The sequence below is a fragment of the Mastigoproctus giganteus genome, chromosome 11, assembly GCF_048544385.1.
Source record: "Mastigoproctus giganteus isolate SK-2022 chromosome 11, ASM4854438v1, whole genome shotgun sequence".
In the NCBI taxonomy this organism is placed as follows: domain Eukaryota; kingdom Metazoa; phylum Arthropoda; class Arachnida; order Uropygi; family Thelyphonidae; genus Mastigoproctus; species Mastigoproctus giganteus.
Window position 1 is genome coordinate 53,127,403 of NC_143585.1, and position 19,172 is coordinate 53,146,574.

The 19,172-nt window shown below is 38.1% G+C and overlaps 1 protein-coding gene across 1 annotated transcript in view; it reads left to right on the forward strand.

Annotated features, from left to right (window-relative positions):
* LOC150078014 (sodium- and chloride-dependent betaine transporter-like) overlaps positions 1 to 19,172 on the forward strand; it is a 197,310-nt gene that overhangs the window by 92,302 nt on the left and 85,836 nt on the right. The gene's annotated exons all lie outside the window — the stretch shown is intronic.

Below are 19,172 nucleotides of genomic sequence, written 5' to 3' on the forward strand. Positions count from 1 at the left end.
AATTTGTATTTATTTGAGTGTGGCCATGGTGGGGGGGGATGAAATATTAATTTTTTCATATGTTTACTTGATTACTTAATGTTAGAATTAAATTATTGTTAAAAATCAAATCAGAAATTTAAAAAAATCATTAAAAATTGTAGAAAAACATAATTCATTGTTACTTTGGTTTTTTTTATGCAATGATATCCTCTACATCTATTTGTATTTCATTGGATTTGCTTTTGACAGTATCTAGATGGAATTCCAGAGAATTTCTTTGATTTTGGCTTGTGTAAACACAAATTGGACAATGAGGCAAATAATTGCCCTCCTCCTCCTCCTACTTGTCCTCCTCCTCTGATTTTCAAACTGGTTTTATGCTGTTATAAACACAGTTTATAAGCACTGGTTCTGTGCTGTTATAAACAGTTTATATGCACTGGTTTTGTGCTTATAAATCATGTTTACTATTAGTTGGAAACCCAGATAAGAGATAGCAGTACATATTGGATAATATCAAGACAATTTGAAATGATTTCAAAATATATATTTGTGTATGTATGCTGCTGAACTCGCATGTGAAAAAAAAAAAATAATAATAAATATATATATATATCATCATCATCATCATCAGCAGCCATTTTCAATCCACTGCAGGATGAAGGCCTCTCCAGCAACTTTCCAGTTCCTTCTGTTTTGAGCACTGGCCATCCATTTACTGCTCAAAAACTCATGAATTTCATCTATCCATCTCCGCCTTTGTCTTCCAGGTTTTCTTCTAGCTCCTCTTGGGTACCATTCTGTTATTTTCTTAGTCCATCTGTCATCATGTCTTCGAGCTATGTGTCCTGCCCAAGACCATTTTAGTTCTTTAGTTTTGATAAGAATGTCCTTTACTTGAGTTTGCTGCCTAATCCATGTGTTTCTCTTCTTATCTAACATTCTAATTCCCAATATAATTCGTTCCATTCTTCGCTGTGTAGTTCTTAGCTTCTCTTCCATTCTTTTGGTGAGTGCCCAAGTTTCACTTCCATAAGTCATGGTGGGGAGTATACATTGATTCATTATTTTACGTTTCAGACAAACTGGGATATTGCTCTTCAGTATGTGACTATATTTCCTGAATGCTATCCATCCAAAATTTATTCTTCTCTTGACTTCCAGCCATTTATCATTATTACAGCTAATAACTTGTCCCAGATAAGTATATGACTCCACCTTTTCAATTACTGCTCCTTCAATCATTATTTCCCTTTCCGTGGCATACTTGTTCATCATTACTTTTGTTTTAGCCATATTCATCTTTAGTCCAAAATCCTTACTAACTGCGCATAACTGATTAAGATTTTCCTCTAATTCTTTGGGATCGTGGCTTATGACCACAATGTCATCTGCAAATCGTAAATGGTTTAGGTACTCTCCGTTCACATTGACTCCTTTCTGCGACCAGTCTAATCTTCTGAAAGCTTCCTCAAGGGCAGCAGTAAACAGCTTCGGAGATATTGTGTCTCCTTGTCGAACTCCTTTCTCGATTTTAAATTTGCTACTGTCTTTGTCTAGTCTAATAAAGGATGTAGCACTCTCATATATTTTCTTCAAAATCATAATATATGGAGTATCTATGCCTTGTCTTTCCAGTGCCCGAAACATTGCCTTATGCTGTATGGAGTCAAATGCCTTTTCATAATCCACAAATGCCAGGCATAATGGTGTTTTATATTCATTTGCTTTCTCCATTAGCTGTGATATTACGTGAAGGTGATCCATAGTTGAGAATCCTGTCCTAAAGCCAGCTTGCTCTTTCGGTTGATTCTCATCAAGTATTCTTTCTAATCTGTTAGTAATGACCCTTGTGAACAACTTGTAGATATGGGATAACAAGCTAATTGGTCTATAATTTCCAATTTCTGATTTATCTCCTTTCTTATGCAGCAAAACTATGATTGCATTATTCCACTGCTTAGGCATCACACCTTTTCTAATGCACTTTGTGAACAGCCTTGCCAGTTTTTGTGTTATGTCTCTTCCTCCCAATTTTAACAACTCTACAGTAACTTCATCTTCCCCCGGGGCTTTCCGATTCTTCATTTTCTTCAATGCATGTTCTACCTCATCAGGAAGAATATCGGGTATGTTGTATGTGTTGCTACTTTGCAATCCATCTTCCCCACTGCTGGTATCATTCCCTCGCTCCTTGTATAATTCTCTATAGTAGTCTTCTGCTATTTGAATTACGCCTTCTCTGCTGTTTATAAGTACACCATTGCTATTCTTCAGTTTCAGTATCATTTGTCTTTCTGTATTACTGCTCATGGCTGCTGATTTAAATCCTTTGTTTTCCCTTAATGCTTGTTCAACTTTTCTTGTGTTAAATCTTCTTATGTCCTCTCTGAGTCTCTTTCTAATGGCTTTGCATAACTCAGTATACTCAATTTTCTCCCTGTTAGTGTTTTTCTTGCTCTTCATTTGTCGTCTTTGGTTCATCATGACAAGTGTTTCTTGACTAATTTTTTCTTCTTTGGATTTCTGTTTCCCTATAGGTTTCTTGGGCTTTATCACTTTCAGAAAGTTGTAATATTCCTCGTCGATATCTTGGTCCTGAGCAGTCTGCAGAAGTCTGCAGAATATATATATATATATATATATATATTCTGCTTCCTATATATATATATATATATATATATATATATATATATATAGGAAAGGTTAATTTGCAAAGATTTTTATCATTCTTGCTTAGGTCAGCATCTAATGACATTGATGACAAAGATGGTACCTGTAACCACACTGAATGGCAGTATATGGCTTCATTTAATCGTCCAGTCATTAAATTCACAGGTGTGCCCATGTTTCAGTTTAATTTCAAAACCAAGTCATCTAAAAATACATTAAAAAACAAAACAAGTTACTGCATTTAGATAGCTGTAATCCCAGAAGAATATATCATTTAGTAGCACCAAATTCAAGGTGGTTAATAATGAAAAAGAGTTGGGGGGGTTGCAATAATTGTGTAGTCTGGTTGGCCAGGTTTGTTACGTGAACAGTAGTTTGCTGACCCCTGGTATAGGCAGTTGTGTAACATATATACAGTGGTGGGAAAAAACTGCATAAAAGTGGATCCATGTAAATTGGGGGTTACTTGTATAACAAAGGAATATAGAAAGGAAGGTAGGAAAATGGAGAGAATTAGAGAGGAAATATATCACCTTTGGCAGTCTTGCTGGAGAGAGTCTAATGTTGGCAGAGTTACTTATAAAATGATATCTAATGTCAGAATAATAGAAAGTAACAGAGACTAGCCTATGATGGGACTGTATCAGATCATGTAATAACAGGTCACGGATTGAAGCTGTGGCTACAGCAGCTTAGATGACAGAGGATATAGTTGTGCCTGTGTCAAAATAGAGACCAGTGAACATATTGTTTTGCAATGCCCTACCTATGAAGCCTTAAGGAATGAGTTGAGATTGAAAGCAGGGGGTGTCATTGAACTGCAGAGGCATTTTGAAGTTCATGAGTTTTATGTGACTTTTAGGAATTTTATTTCTGATGTTTTTAAAGTTTGTCTTGATGTAAATATGTAAATACATATGTAGTTCAAATATATGGGTTAACTATGGTGTATTTACACCAATACTATATAGTTAATTATCAAAACCCATAAGGATTATGCCCTGTGCATTTAATTTTCCAAATACATTACCACCACACCCTTTTGGCATCTCTCATAATGTGGATATAACTTCGCAACTGTGATGGCTTGTTGTATTACCTGGGTACCTGCCTGCCCACTGATGATGAAGCCGCACAACTTCGAAACGATCGTCTGGGTGGTGGTACTGCTGATAATAAATAGCAGTAGTCTTCTCTACTAGAGAAGCGTTATTTATTTGAAGTAATGCAATAGTAGCTATCTCGTTGTGAAGGCAACCACATTATGAGATACAATTAAAACGATGCCCTCTACGCTACAGATGTAGTTCAAATATATGGGTTAACTATGGTGTATTTACACCGATACTATAGAGTAAATACTGGAGTATTGAGATTGAAGTAGGTGATGCAAGTAATGTAAATTTGTAAATAGCATTGTATATAGTTATACAAATTATACAAGGTTTTAAATTCAATATGTTTTAGCTCAAAGCTAGAGCAGATTTTTTTAGAAGTTGATGTTAGATAGTAGAGGCCCTACCTCCCCATTGTAGGGGTGGTAACCCCTCCACGATGCTTGAGTTTCTCAGCCATTGGATGGGGCTAAATAGTCCATTAACTAGAAATTGTGTAATGTTGAATATAGTTTTGTATTGCGCTTTGGCTCAAGTAACACTTTAAGATAAACATGATGATTGATGATGTTGGTATGTAAGGTGGTTCTTCTGTCCTTGCTGGGTTGGGGTTGTGTGAAGGTCTTGGAGATGTCTTCTATTGTTCTGTTAATAATATGTAGAGGAAATCCATTCTTCAAGGCAAGCCTGGTTATTGTTTGTAGTTCTTGTTGGAGGTTTCCTTCTCTATAAATTCTGCATGCTTGAAGGATAAAGGATTTGAGAACACCAATTTGTGTTGAGAAGGGATGGAAGGATTTGTAGTTTAAGATGATCCCAGTGTCTGTAGGATTCTTGTAAACTTCCATAAGTAGTCCTAGGGGTTTTCTGGTGAACAGGATGTCTAGGAAAGGAAGGCTGCTGTTGTTTTCTATTTCTATTTTGAATTTGATTTTTTGATGATGGTTGTTAAGAGCTTCAAAAAATTTTTGTAAATTTTCTGTTCCATGGCTCCAGATTGCTATTATATTGTCAACATATCTGCTCCAGAATTTTGGTTTTTTAGGTTGGTTTTTCAGGAATTCTTCTTTTAATTCTGAAGAAGAATTCCTGGAAAACCAGCTTAAAAAAACAAAATTCTGGAGCAGGTATGTTGACGATATAATAGCAATCTGGAGCATGGAACAGAAAATCTATAAAAATTTTTTGTAGATTTTCTGTTATTTAAAATTAAAAATGATGGTTGTTAAAAATTTTCTTAACAATCATCATCAAAAAATCAAATTCAAAATGGAAAATCGGATGTGTTCTGCTGTATCGACATTCCTGATATCCTATTTAAAAGAGTGGAATCTCTGGATCCCAGCTGCAGGACTTTCACATACAGAAAAAGATATGCATTTATGCACATTTTGACTGTTACAAATTGTTTAAATTTATACTTTTGCAGAATCCTTGTGCTATTATTTTGATTTAGTATTAGTAATGTTTGTTTAAAACTTCCTTAAATTTATTCAAGCTGTTCACTTCCACAACAACAAATGGAAGATTGTTCTAATAATCAGTTACACTCTGGCTAAAAGCAAATTTTTACACATTTATTGTGCAATCATCCTTTTTTTCAGTTTAAATTTATGTCCCATCATTCAGTTTAAATTTATGTGTCATCAAAAAAGTAAGAGCACTATCAGTATTTAATTTACTCAATCCATTTAATATCTTAAATACTTCAGTAAAGTCTCTTCACAAGTGCTTAGTTTCAGAAACTTAAATTTGCAGAACTGAAGTCTTTCTTGTTAAGACTACTCCTCTGTGCTCCTGACTAATCCTGTTGCCCTTCTGTGCACCATTTCCAACCAATTTAAATAGTAATAGTAATAGTATTTTCCATATAATGCAAGGAAGCCACATGCTTTTCTGCACTGGAAAAAAAAAACCCCAAGTAGATTAAGAAAATACAAACTATCCAATTGACTTTTGAATTTATTCAAACTGTCAGCCTCAACTACCTGTGAGGGCAACTTGTTCCAACAATCAGTGACTTGGTGGCTAAAGGAAATCTTCCTACAATCTAATCCAAACCTTAATTTGAATTTTTCTAAACCCAGTAATTTGAATTTGGTAACCTCTAGTTCTGGAATTCTTTGTAAGAGTAAGAACCCTACCTTCATTCATTCATTTTATAATCCCTCTCAGAGCCTTATAAACCTCAGGTCACCTTTAAGGTGCCTGGTTGCCAAGCTCTGCATCCGTCATAATTGGAATCTTTCCTCATACGGTCATCCTTCTGCCAATTTCACCATTTGAGTTGCCCATCTTTGGGCCCTTTCAAGAAGCTCAATGTCTTTTTGAAGTGAAACTTCTTTAGGCATGCTCCAGGCTGTTTTTAGATGGGAGTAACTTGCATTTTTGGATTGATAAAAAATGCATCGAAAATACAACTGTTGCCATAAGTAAATGCATTACAGGCTCTCTGACCAACCAGCTATCGTACCAGGCTAAATCCCTGGTTCTCGTGCAATCACCGAAGTTAAGCAGCAGCATTAGGCCCGGTTAGTAATTGGGAGGGTGACCATCCAGGAATACCCAGTGTAGTTGACTTTTTGCTTTCCTTTCTTTTTTTTCTTTTGTTAACCTCTAAAAAATATTCTTCCCATTTTCATGTATCATTTAATTTTGTTAATTGATAAGGTAATAAAGTGTAAATCTGTGCTTTATATCTTTACTTTTATAGCCTATGGATAATATTCGTAATATTTTTGCTTATTAGAATCGCCATTAATAGAATTAAAATTCAATTCGTAAACATGATCACGATGACCGGCACTTACTACGTATCGTATAGTGAATGGTATTTTGTTATGGAGTGTCCATCGTAAAGTGATTTGATCATACAGGAACCAATGTAGGGGTACACTGTAGTGAGCGTTGTAAGGTGTACAGAGCGCATATACATGCAATGCATCTGTGGATTGACAAAAATCACCAAGAAAATGCAACACAAAATCATTCATCCCCATCATTGTACCACTTCATACCAGGCACGAGTGACACATGGCCCACTCAGTACCCCTGCTGATTGCATCATGCTATTTCTTTCATCTTTCTCCACCATATTAATAAACAACTTCGACAGGAAAAGAATTTATAATTCAACATGCTGAAGACTAATAGTGAGCATTGTAAGGCGTATAGAGCACGTATACATGCATTGCGACCACCAAAGCCACCTCCACTGAGTACAAAGGATAGATCTAACCTATTTCTACAGTGGAAAAATTACAGTGTGCGATGGAGTTGAACAAAGAAGCCAGAGAAGATCCATCCACATCTTCAGAGCCTTACATCTCCCCAGATGTGTTAGAAGTGAATTTGGAAGGAGTAATGGAAGTTGATCCTGCAAATGAGAACAATGAAGAGCCCTTGAAAGCCCAATCGTAAATGAAAAGCAAAGAAGTCAAAACTGACTGCCAGAAGTACTCCATCAAATCGTTCAACACGTAGCGGGCATAAGCAACAGGATTGTAAGAAACACTGAAGCATCCATGCACAGTTTAAATGTACATTCCTGGATAATGATTTCAGTTCAGTCTGTTCCATGTGTGATCGGCTTTGGTTTAAGAATGATGTGAAGATCGTAGCAGCTTGAGATCAGGCTCTTCTTCAAACAGCATTTCCAAATGAGGACGTAAGTCAAATGGTGGCCTGTAACAGCTATCGTGACTCTCTCTCAAGAACAAAGTGATTCCGGCTCTATCGAAGTCAATTGGTTTTAAATATCATCCACTGTCAGCATTTACCAAAACTAGATTTGGTAGCGGAACGTCTCGTATTTCCGAGGCTCTCATTCATGCAGATTCGTCGCCTGAGGCATTCATACAGTCGATGCAGGATCCTCAGTCAAGTGATAAATGTTTGCCTAAAGAAGTTTCACTTAACTTCCACTATGCATGCTTGGCACGCACGCACGCACGCGCGCGCGCACACACACACACACACACACACAATTATTTTCGGATGACATCTTCATATGTGAATACAGTATTCCGAATGTGTCTTACAATTACCTTATACTTGGTGGGATTGAATTAAATTGAACTGATTCTGGGATCAACGCTACAGCGTGTGGTTGCGGTTTCCGAAGCTCTTCATCGCAGGTTAGTTTCTGAAATAATTTTGAAGTTTTTTTTATTTTAATATACTTATACTAAACTGTATTTAATATATAGTTTCAATTCCTATAGTCACATAGATTTGTTTATTTTTGTATTTAGATAAGTATTTGGAAAGCTACAGCTTTCCTAAAATGAATCTTTGAGATAAAAGTGGTTCTTCTTGGGATCCTTCTGGGTTTGCAAGGTAGTGGTAGTTCACTGTTCCTTGCTTTTGCTGCCCATGGGACATCAGGGCAATGAATAAGCACTCCAGGAGAAGAGAATGGTTTGCCAGAATTGATTGCAGAAGCAACTCAATATGATTTTATTCTATTATGGCTTACTAAGACTATTTCTCTATTTGATACCCTTTTATTTCCTGGCACATACACAATGTAGTAAACACTCCCTTAGTTCCAAGAAACAAAGTCTTGCTTACATCACCTCACATCAAGCTGGGACTGATGTGAAAGCATTGGATCCTCAAGGATGCTTAATCATATACAATCTATGTTTCCAAAATTTTCTGATGCAGAAGCAAAACATGGCATTAGCATTAGTAGAGGCATTTGATGCAAGAAAGCAAGCTTATGCAGCATCAGCCAAAAAAAAAAAAAAAAAAAACCACTTCCACTTCACCCCTCTGTTCGTTCAAAATACCTGTCCAGCTGAGCCTTAAACTTATTTAGGCTATCAACTTCCACGACAAGGGATGGAAGTCTGTTCCACCAACCAACCACCCGCTTGGCTAAAGGCAAATTTCCGCACGTCTATCCTACATCTGTCTTTACTCAATTTGAATTTATGCCCTCTCAGTTGATTATTCTGAGCGAGAAGAAGAATCCCATCAGCATTGAGCATCCTCAAACCATTCAAGGCTTTATACACCTCTATCAGATCACCTCGCTGGTGCCTAGTCTCCAGACACTGTAATTTGCAAAACTTAAGCCTTTCTTCGTAAGAGCACCCCTTTGTTCCATTCACTAATCTTGTTGCCCTTCTCTGTACTTGTTCCAGCAGCTCTACATCCTTCTTGAAATGAGGCCTCCAGACCTGTATACAGTACTCTAGGTGTGGCCTAACCATTGCCTTATGCAAGGGAATAATCACCTCTTTATCCCTGCTAGAAAAATTCCTATATATATATCATTGACAATACACCATGAGCTACTCTTGCAGCCCGTCTGCACTGCTCAGAGAACTTCATATCTGCCTGCACAACCACCCCCAGGTCCCTTTTCATTCTCTACCACTGTCAATGTAGTACCACAGGGTTGATACGTTGCTCTGTGGTTGCTGTTTCCCATGTGTAGTACTTTACATTTGTCAATGTTAAACTTCATTTGCCACCTCTCAGCCCATCTGCTCAACCTTTCCAGATCCTGTTGCAGCAGCAGCAGCATAGTGTCAGTAGTGGCCTTGACAACCCTGCCTACCTTTGTATCGTCTGCAAACTTCGACATTAAGCTTGATATACCATCATCAATATCATTTATAAATACAGAAAACAATAATGGACCCAACACTGAGCCCTGAGGGACTCCACTAATAACATTAGACCACGACGAGCAGTGTCCATTGATTACCACTCTCTGTCTTCTCCCCCTCAGCCACCCCTTTATCCACAGCAGCAATTTGCCTCCAATGCCACACTACTCCAATTTGTGCAGCAGTCTTCCATGTGCAACAGTATCAAAAGCCTTTCTAAGATCCAAGTATATAATATCAAAGTTATTCCCTGCATCCAGTTCTTTTGTGACTGCATCATAGTATCCAATCAGATTGGTCAGGCAAGACTTCCCCTTAACAAAACCATGCTGTGTCCGAGCTATAACTGAAGTCCTAAATGATCCTGCAGTGCTTCTTTAACTAGTGCCTCCATTAATTTTCCTGGAACAGAAGTTAAACTCACAGGTCTATAATTACTTGTGTCAGCCTTTGATCCTCCTTTGTGAATTGGGGTCACATTTGCACATCTCCAGTCTGTGGGTACCTCCCCTGAGTCCAAGGAAGCTCTCATAATTATGGCTAAGGGTTTGCTTACTTCCTCTGCTGCCTCCTTTAATATAACTGGATAGATCCCATCCACCCCTGGTGCCTTTCTTGTGTTTATCTTCAACAATTTCTCCTCCACTTTACTCTCAGTTATTACAAGATTCTCTAGCTTACTGCTAGAGTTGAATTTATAGGCATATTTATAGGTCCACAGGTTAAGCAGCTGGCTTCATAAGAAGATATTATGGCTAATGCTGAGTGAAATGCCTGGCAGTTATTTTGTGCCTCTAGTGAAAATTTCAAAGAACTAGTTGACAAATTGATGTTTATTTTAACCAAAATCTAACAAATTAAAATTTATTATCATATAGCATATCGAGACTACCCTTTTTATCTATGTTGATGATCTGCTAAATTCTTTGCATAGCCATTTGCTTACCAACTTTAGACTGTTGTCTTCATTGATATGGAGGTTTGAAATGCTATGTCCCAGCCAGATCATGATAGTTTAACCCTTGAAAACGTTGGCCATTATTGCCAACGTTTTCAAGAGATACACTTCTATTTTATTTTTTTATCTTTTATTTATTTTTTATTATATTAATGCATTTTATTGTTTTAATATATCTTCATCTTATAGACATGGCAAATTCTCTAATTCTGTAATTTTGCCATTCATACTTAAATCTTAACCCTCCTTATACATGTCCAACTATTCATTTATATCTGATTTTTTTTGGTTTTGATTTTAAACTGTTTAAAATCTGGCATACTCATGGGTCGGGAGTGGCAGATTTTAAGATTTTCCAAATTATAGGGATATACCCTAGTTATTGAGCACTTTTGGAGAAGCACATTTTATTGAATAATGACTAACAACTGAACTTATTTACATCCATAAATATAAATATTTAAGATGGTTATATTTGTAAACATTTATATTGCCTAAAGGTGGTTAAACCATAAATAATAGTTCAGTTTGTTAAATATGAATGATTACCAATAAACATAGCCACATTAAATGTCACACTAAATCAGAATATTCACATTAAATGTGTGGCTTCAGAGATAAAATTACTTTCATAATGGATAATAAAAAAAAAATTAACTATTCTTCTTCTTGAGAATTATTGTACAGGAATTTTTCTAGTAGGGATTGGGAGGTGATTATCCCCTTGTATAAGGCAATTAGCATTATTAACATTAGTATTAGTATTAGAAATGGCCGCATGGTGCAAGAAAGCCTATGGCTTATGCTGCACCAGCCAAAAAAAAAAAAAAAAAAATTCCGAATAAAACAATGATAAAACCAAAAAAAAAAAATTAAATAATAAATAAAAAAAAAAGGAAATTAAACCTGTCATCCTATGCGCTTCCCTTATCCGAAAGTACCATCCAGATGACCTTTGAATTTCCCCAAACTGTCGGCCTCTACCACCCATGAAGGCAACTTATTCCAGTAATTTATAACTTGCTGGCTAAAATAAAACTTCCTGCAGTCCAATCTAAACATTTCCCCCTGTAACTTGAATTTATGTCCTCTAGTTCTAGCATCATTTATAATCTTGAAAATTTTGTCCTCATTCATTTTACTGATGCCTCTCAGAGCCTTAAACACTTCAATCAAATCTCCTCTAAGGTGTCTAGTTTCCAAACTCTTCAACCCACATATTCGAAGTCTTTCTTCATAAGGACGCCCTTTTGCCGATATCACCAGGCGAGTTCCGTCTTTGCACCCTTTCAAGAAGCTCGATGTCTTTCTTTAGGTGCGGCCTCCATACCTGAACACAGTATTCCAAGTGTGGTCTAACATAAGCTTTATATAATGGGATTATCATGTCCCTATCTCTACTTGCAAAAGTTCGATAGATCCTCGATAGGACACCATGGGCCTTCCTTGCAACCTGTTTACAATGCTCAGAGAATTTCATGTCTGACCGTATCGTAACACCCAAGTCCCTTTCCTCCAGTACTGGGTTTAGTTGAACTCCACCAAGTGAATAAGTTATTTTGGGATTACTGTTTCCCAGGTGTAATACCTTACACTTTGCTGGATTAAAACATAGCTGCCATTTTTCTGACCATTCCTGAAGTCTATCTGGGTCTCTCTGAAGAAGCTCAGCTTGACAGTGATCATTAACTACTCCACCAATTTTAACATCATCTGCAAATTTAGACATCACGCCCTCTATCCCTTCATCAATGTCGTTTATGAAAATTAAAAACAACAGTGGTCCTGGGGAACCCCACTTCTTACATCAACCCAATCTGAGGAATAGCCATTTATCACAACCCTCTGCCTCCTGCCCTGAAGCCATCATTATATCCATCTAAGGATTTTCCCAGTGATTCCAACCTGTTCCAGCTTATAAAGCAACCGCTCATGTGGGACTGAGTCAAAAGCTTTGCTGAAATCTAAATAACCAATGTCGAAATTATTCCCTAAATCCAACTCGTGAGTGACCCTTTCGAAATCATGTTTAACAAATCTGGTTCGAAATAGCGAACCAGATTTGTTAAACATGATTTTCCCTTCACAAAACCATGCTGAGTATCCTTGAGAATTTCAATTCGATCCAAATGATCCTGAATTCCACCATTGATCATTGCCTCCATGATTTTCCCTACTACTGAAGTCAGACTGACAGGTCGATAATTTCCAACTTCACTTTTAGAACCACCCTTATGTATGGGAGATACATTTGCACTTTTCCAATCCAAGGGAATCTCCCAAGAGTCTAGTGATGCTCGCATAATTAGCCTCAATGGTTCAATGCGCTCGCTTCCCACCTCCCTTAAGATTATAGGGTATATTCCATCAACTCCAAGAGCCTTACTGGTCTGTAGGCTCGAAAGTTTTTTCATTAAATAATCTTGTGAAATTTCAATATCATTAATTACATATTTTTTAACTTCGCTCCCACAATTTCCCATTGCCCCAAAAGGGTTTTCATTTGTAAATATCGATGCAAAATAACTGTTGAGTTCATCTGCAACGGCAGCTAGTGTATTTAATACTATCCCCTTTCTCTTACGTAAAGGTCTGATCTGGTTTGTCCTGCTCTTCTTGGCATTTATATATGTGAAGAATTCTTTATCCCCCCCCTCTTTGCTCTGTTTGTTAGTGATTTCTCATAAACTGCCTTTGCCTGTCGAACCTTTTCTGTGCCTCTATTACACATCACCTTGTAGCTGTTATAGGCTTCAGTACTTTTTTATTGCTCTGTAACCTTTCCATGCCACCTTTTTCTGCTCAAGTAGAGGCATACGATGCAAGAAAGCAAGTTTAAGCAGCATCAGCCAAAAAAAAAAAAAACCACTTCCACTTCACCCCTCTGTTCATTCAAAATACCTGTCCAGCTGAGCCTTAAACTTATTTAGGCTATCAACTTCCACGACAAGGGATGGAAGCCTGTTCCACCAATCAACTACTCGCTGGCTAAAGGCAAATTTCCTCACATCTGTTCTACAACTATCTTTCCTTAATTTGAAATTGTTCCCCCTCAGGTTCTTAGTCTGGGCAAGAGGAAGAATCCCATCAGCATTCAGCTTGCTCAGCCCATTCAAGGCCTTATATATCTCAATCATATCACCTCACAGGTGACTACTCTCCAGGCACTGCAATTTGCAAAACTTAAGCCTTTCTTGGTAGAGAGGATGCTAGAGCATCCATGATTGTTGTCCTTCTTTGTACTCACCAATCTTGTTGTCCTTCTTTGTACTCAGAATAACATTAGCATTATGTTATTCTGAGTACTCATTCTAGCAACTCTACATCTTTCCTAAAATGAGTCTTCCAGACCTGTACACAGTACTCTAGGTGTGTACTGACCATTGCCTTGTATAACGGGATAATCACCTCCCTGCCCTTGCTAGCAAAATTCCTATATATCATTGACAAGACGCCATGACCTGGCAGCCCACCCGCACTGCTCAACGAATTTCATATTTCACTGCACAATTACCCCCCCCCAGGTCTTTTTCACTTTCTACTTCCCTGAGTGTAGTACCACACAATTGGTAGGTTTCTCTTCAGTTATTGCTACCCATATGCAGTACAGTACTTTGCATTTGTCAATGTTAAGCTTCAGTTGCCACCTCTCAGCCCATTTGCCCAACTTATCTAGATCCATTTAGAATAGCATACTGTCTTTACTATCATTAACAACCCTGCCAACCTTTGTATCATCTTCAAAATTGGACATTAGTCCTAATATCTTCGTCAATATCATTGATGAATATGCAAAACAATGGACCCAACACCAAACCCTGGGGAACTCCACTAATAACATTGGTCCATGAAGAGCAGTGTCCATTGATTACCACTCTCTGTCGTCTCCCATTCAACCATCCTTTTATCTATTGTAGCAACTTACACTTAATGCCATACTTCTCCAATTTGTACAGCAGCCTTCCATGTGCAACAGTATCAAAAGCTTTCCTGAAATCCAAGTATATGATATCAAGTATATCAAATTATTTTTGGTATTCAGTTCCTTTGTGACCACATAACAGTATCCAATCAAATTGGTCAGACAAGACTTCCCTTTAACAAACCCATGCTGTGTCTTAACTATTACTGCAGTCTTGTCTAGATGACCTTCAATGCTTCTTGAACCAGTGATTCTATTATTTTCCCCGAAACACAAGTTAAACTAACAGGTCTGTAGTTACTTGTGTCACCTTTTGAACCCCCTTTGTGAATTGGTGATACATTTGCACACCTCCTATCCATGCGGACCTCCCGCGAATCCAAGGAAACTCTCATATTATAGCTAAGGGTTTGCTTACTTCCCTTGCGGCCTCCTTTAATATAACTGGATAGATTCCGTCCACCCCAGGGTGCCTTCGTTATGTTTAACTTCAATTTCTCCTCCACTTTGCTCTCAGTTATTTCAAACTTACTTAGTTGCCTGCTAGCATTTAATATACTTCTGGCACTCCGCTCATTGAATAACTCCTCATGCGTGAATGTAGATGCAAAATACTCATTCAGTTTATCAGTTACCTGCGCATGATCATCAATAGTCAACCCATCTATGTTAAGTAGTCCAATCTGATTCATCCCTTTCCTTTTAGAGTTTTCATAAGTAAAGAACTCTTTGCTGTTTTTCTTTGCATTCTTTGCCAAAGATTTCTCGTAATCTGCCTTTGCCTGCCTAACCTCCTTTGTGAGTTGATTACAGACTAGTTTATACCTGCCATAGGCCCCTGTGTCACTTGACATATATGCATCCCATACATTTTTCTTCTCTACCACGAGCCTCATTAATTCATCTGACTTCCATTTAGGCCTAAACCTTGAACAGTATTTCTTAGTTGGAATGAAAAGCAATGGTCAGACCACACCTTGAATACTGTATACAGGTCCGGAGGCCTCATTTTAAGAAGGATGTAGAGCTGCTGGAATGAGTACAGAGAAGGGCAACAAGATTAGTGAATGGAACAAAGTGTTGATCTTACGAAGGAGTAGCAGTGCGTAGCACACGCTTTTTGATTAGACCAGGGTTCGAGCCCGTCACCACCAAATACGGAGGATATGGAAAGGTCAGGGAATGACCACCGCATATCCCTGGAGCAATATGGCCTTAGTTGCTAATGCTCCTAAAAACCAAATAACAAACAAACAAATGATCTTACGAAGAAAGGCTTAAGTTTTTCAAATTAGTGTCTGGAGACTAGGTAACTGTGAGGTCATCTGATTGACATGTATAAAGCCTTGAATGGTTTGAGCATGCTCAATGCTGATGGGATTCTTCCTCTTGCTCAGAGTAATCACCTGAGAGGGCATAAATTCAAATTGATGAAAGACAGTTGTAGGATAGAAGTTTGCCTTTAGCCAGCAGTTCGTTGATTATTGGAACAAACTCTCATCTGTCATTGTAGAAGTTGATAGCTTAAATAGATTCAAGGCAGAACTAGACAAACATTTGGAGTGAGTGGATGGGTGAAATGAGAAGGGTTTTCTTTTTTTTTTTTTTTTGGCTGATGCTATATAAGCTTGCTTTCTTGCATCATGTGCCTTTACTAATGCTAATAACAAAGCAGTCTTTATTAGTTGATATGACCTTTTGTTTTTAATAATGTATTATAGAGAAATTCAGCTAATTTTTTGCAAGAGCGGATAACAAAGATTGATAAGTTTCCTTTTTGCTGCCATTATAACTGTAGCACAGAGAAAAACAATTAGTGTGGAAGGGAGACCAAGTGAGTGACATTGAGCCACCTGTTGTTTATCATCATCCTGATTTAGTATGCACTGGCAGCTTGTATGACTAGCTGTAATGGGTGGTAAAAAAACTTGGTTATGTGAAATTAAATCTGTTTTTTTTTTTGTCTGTGTGTGTGTCCATGGTTTTATGGGAAAGATTAACCATTATTTGTGTGGGCTATTGTTTATGAAAGTGATTGTTTCATTAAATGTATGGTATTCATTAAATTAATGAAGAAAAATTATATTTTTTCCATCTGTGCCCACACTAGCTATTTTTAATCTCACTTTGCCCTCACAATCTCACATTGCTTTCACAAACTCACTTTGTTGTAAAGTGACATCAAAGTCACCACTCATGCAAGCTGTATGACTAGCCCACTTAGCTGTAATTTGCAAGAAAGAACAGTTTTGCACTAGGTTATAAAGTGTACTGAATAAGAAATAGCACCACTGTACAGAATTTAAAAACTGTCTGAGACCACTGTAGTCACCTTTATGGAACAAAACATTACATTCGCAGGACTACCTTGTCCTTTCAAATGCTTGTTGTTCAAGATTTAGGCCTAAATGGATGTCAGATGAACTAATTAGGGACATGTGACAGAGAAGAAAAATGTGGGATACATATAAATTAAATGTGACACAGAAGCCTATGATAGATATATGCTAGTCTGTAACCAATTTACAAAGGAGGTTAGGTAGGCTAAGGCAGATTACGAGAAATCTTTGGCAAAGGACGCAAAGAAAAACAGCAAAGGGTTCTTTAGTTATATAAATTCTAGAAGGAAGGGGATGAATCAGATTGATCTGTTGATGATCCTGCTCAGGTAGCTAACAAACTAAATGAATATTTTGCATCTACATTCACACATGAGGAGTTATTCAGGGAGGGGAATGCCAGAGGTGTATTCAACTCTGGCAGTAAGCTAGATAATCTTATAATAACTGAGAGTAAAGTGGAGAAGAAATTGTTGAAGATAACATAAGGAAGGCACCTGGGGTGGAAGGAATCTATCCAGTTATATTAAAGGAGGCGGCAAAGGAAGTAAGCAAACCCTTAGCCCTAATTATGAGAGCTTACCTGGACTCAGGGGAGGTACCCATGGACTGGAGATGTGCAAATGTGAACCCAATCCACAAAGGAGGATCAGAGGCAGACAGGTAATTACAGACGTGTTAGTTTAACTTCTGTTCCTGGTAAATTAAGAGAGGCACTGGTTAAAGAAGCACTGCAGGATCATCTAGACAAGACTTCAGTCATAGCTCGGACACAGCATGGTTTTGTTAAGGGGAAGTCTTGTCTGACAATTTGATTGGATACTATGATGTAGTCACAAAGGAACTGATGCAAAGAATAACTTTGATATCATATATTTGGATCTTAGGAAGGCTTTTGATACTGTTGCACATGGGAGATTGCTGCACAAATTGGAGCAGTGTGGTATTGGAGGCAAATTGCTGCTATGGATAAAGGGATGGTTGAGTAGGAGAAGACAGAGTGGTAATCAATGGACACTGCTCTTCGTGGACTAATGCTATTAGTTGTGTCCCTCAGGGTTCAGTGTTGGGTCCATTGTTGTTTTTCTGTATTTATAAATGATATTGATGATGGTATATCAGGCTTAATGTCCCAAGTTTTCAGATGATATGAAGGTTGGCAGGGTTGTTAATGACACTAATGACAGTAATGACAGTACACTGCTGCAAAAGGCTCTAGAAAGTTGAGCAGATGGGCTGAGAGCCCATCTGCTCAGGTGGCTAATGAAGTTTAACATTGACAAATGTAAAATATCACATATGGGAAGCAGTAATCCAGAGTAACGTATCAACTCTGGAGTGTGACATTTCCACTGTCCCCCCACGTGCCACCCCCATTCTTACTCTCTGGTGGGGCATGCCCCACTGTAAACTGGAGCTGTCTTCTCTATCGGCTCCATGTCTCTGCCTTTCCCCCCCAGTCTTCAATCTACTCCCCCACTCTTCCTGCACACAAGCGAATGCCCCACACAATCTAAATTAAACTATCTAAAATCACTTTCGGCCTCTCATTCCTAGCGCCTTCCTTCCACCCGAGCCATAAAGGGTAATATATATATTTTTTTTTTTTTAAGGTCCTAGGCCACTGAAACCTCAGGAAATTAGGTGGCAGATCTTAGTCTACTGGTGTTTCCTGGTCTGCCTACACGGGGCGAAAGTGGGGGCAATGTTGGGCCTCAGTAGGGGTCCAGCGGCTAAATGACCAGATGAACAATGGTACAACAACCCACACATGTACAATATCCATATACTTTTGAATCTCTGGCATTTCCAGTAAACTGGCACACCCATCACAATGCAAGCAAACACGGAGATGGGGGGAAACCCCTCGGTGCCGCTTGACACTCAAAACACACTACACTGACAGTGGTAAGGACCTGGAGGTAATTGTGTAGCAGATATGAAGTTTTCTGTGCAGTGCAGACGGGGCTGCAAGAGTAGTTCATGGTGTCTTGTCAATGATATACAGGAATTTTTCTAGCAGGGATAAGGAGGTGGGATTATCCCCCTTGTATAAGGCAATGGTCAGGCCACACCTTGAGCACTGTATACAGGTCTGGAGGCCTCATTTTAAGAAGAATGTAGAGCAGTTGGAATGAGTACAGAGCAGGGCAACAAAATTAGTGAACAGAATTAAACCCCGGAGACTCACATCTGGCGAGTATGGGCTTGGCACACTCAGGGTCCTGAGCTGGATATCATCATTCTTCTCCCTTCTTGGTGATTTCCTTATACTTCTGACTCTCTGTCTCTTAGGGTAACTCGGGATTTTTTTTTTTTTTTTTTTTTCTTTCATAAGCCTCGGGCTTCCTTGCACCATATAGCTATTAATAATAATAATAAGAAGAAGAAGAACAAGTGTTGGTTTTATGAAGAAAGGCTTAGGTTTTGCAAATTACAGTGTCTGGAGTCTAGGCACCTGCGAGGTGATCTGATAGAGGTATATAAAGCCTTGAATGGTCTGAGCATGCTTAATGCTGATGGGATACTTCCCTCTTGCTCAGAATAATTGCCTGAGAGGGC